The sequence below is a fragment of the Octopus bimaculoides genome, chromosome 1 (genome assembly GCF_001194135.2).
Source record: "Octopus bimaculoides isolate UCB-OBI-ISO-001 chromosome 1, ASM119413v2, whole genome shotgun sequence".
Lineage (NCBI taxonomy): Eukaryota > Metazoa > Mollusca > Cephalopoda > Octopoda > Octopodidae > Octopus > Octopus bimaculoides.
Window position 1 is genome coordinate 7,579,133 of NC_068981.1, and position 2,224 is coordinate 7,581,356.

The following is a 2,224-nucleotide window of genomic DNA, read 5'->3' on the forward strand; positions in this document are numbered from 1 at the left end:
GTAGAAACTCAATAAGAGGTACCCAGTGCAAGCTATGGACACATAAGAGGTGCAGCAATATCACAGGAAGGTTAACTAGGAAGTTAGTTTTTGTATGTAGCAGATGTTCAGGAGCAATAAACACTGAAAATATGCAGAAAACAACTTCTGTCACATTCCAGGGAGAAAAACTAGACGTAGTTGATAGCTTCCGCTATCTAGGTGACCAAGTTAGTAGTGGGGAAGGGTGCGCTGAAAGTGTAGCTGCTAGAATAAGAATAGCCTGGGCAAAGTTCAGAGAGCTCTTACCTCCAATGGTGACAAAGGGCCTCTCTCTCAGATTAAAAGGCAGACTGTATGACACATGTGTACGAACAGGTATGCTACATGGCAGTGAAACATGGGCCGTGACTGCTGAGGACATGCATAAGCTCGCAAGGAATGAAGCCAGTATGCTCCGATGGATGTGTGATGTGAGTGTGCATACTCGACAGAGTGTAAGTATCTTGAGAGAAAAGTTGAAGCTAGGAAGCATCAGTTGTGGTGTGCAAGTGAGACGATTGCGCTGGTATGGTCATGTGGCGAGAATGGATGAGGATAACTGTGTGAAAAAGTGCCACTCCCTAGCGGTTGAGGGAACCTGTAGAAGAAGCAGGCCCAGGAAGACCTGGGATGAGGTGGTGAAGCACGACCTCTGAACATTAAGCCTCACCGAGGCAATGACTTCTGACCGAGACCTTTGGAAATATGCTGCGCGAGAAGACCCTTCAAGCCAAGTGAGACCAAAATCCAAGGCCTCTGCCAGGGATGTAGTTAGCCCACTTATGCGTACCTTTCCTTCATTGAACACTAAACTCCACTTGCGAAGACCTGTTGAGGCAAGTGAAATCGAAATCGAACTAAATTCGTCGACTGGCCCCCATGCTAACGTCTCCTTCATTGGACACTAAACTCGACTTGCAAAGACCTGTTGGGGCAAGCGAAAGCAAAATCGTGATGGCACCTGTATCAGTGGAGCGCTAAGAGCACCGTTCGAGGGTGATCATTACCAACGTCGCCTGGCACTTGTGCCAGTGGCACGTGAAAAGTCATTCGAGCGAGATCGTAGCCAGTGCCGCTGGACTGACTCATGTGCAGGTGGTACGTAAAATACACCAGTTTGAGCGTGGCCGTTGCCAGTACCTTCTGACTGGCCTTCGTGCCGGTGGCACATTAAAGCACCCACTACACTCTCGGAGTGTTTGGCGTTAGGAAGGACATCCAGCTTTAGAAACTCCGCCAAATCAGATTGGAGCTTGGTGTAGCCATCTGGTTCGCCAGTCCTCAGTCAAATCGTCCAACCCATGCTAGCATGGAAAGCGGACGTTAAACGATGCACAAGTAGTTTGAATGGAATGTTCCAGATTCAAACACGAATGGACAGATCTTATCTATTCATTCATGCCAAATTCTATGAATCGACTCCAGTACTTATTTTTTTGTTCAGCCTGATAGTTATTCTATCGTCCCCTTTTGCCAAACCGCCTAATTTAGATTAAAGTTTCATCCTGCTTAATGTCTCTACAGTTATTTCATTAACCTTCTATCTCTTCTTTGATATCAACTTCTTTTTCACATTTCTTAACGTGTTTGAAGACACAAAGAATGTTTTAACGGTTTGGTCCATGTTTTCGAACTGTTTGAATCAATTTTCTTTCACTCTTTACTAATTCCGAAATCTTACGCTACATTATTTATTGGAAGTTTCTAGTTGGACAGCAATTATCCAGCCATCTCCATCCTCGTATTCCGACATTACAAATGCAATTATTTTATTGTCTCATGTTTGTTTTAATGCATTTAGCATTGTGTGTATTAAATGTAAAACTTTGTGTTGAACATCGTGGACATTTAAACTTATCATAATTTAGGATTTGAGTCTATTTTAAGTTTCGGAGGGTCTTTAATATTAGTTTTTTTCTGAGTGGTTTGCACCATTCTGCGTTAACTGCGACATCTCAATTAGTGAGATTAATTACCAATAGGGTAACAAAATTATAGGTTTTACATGAATTATGTAAGTTCGGTAAAAATTCCGATATGAATAAATAGAAAGAGGAGTTAGAGAAATAGATAGATAGATAGATAGATAGATAGATAGATAGATAGATACATACATACATACATTCATACATACATACATGCATGCATAGAGAGAGAGGGGGGAGCTTGAGAGGGAGAGAGAGAGAGGGAGAGAGAGAGAGAG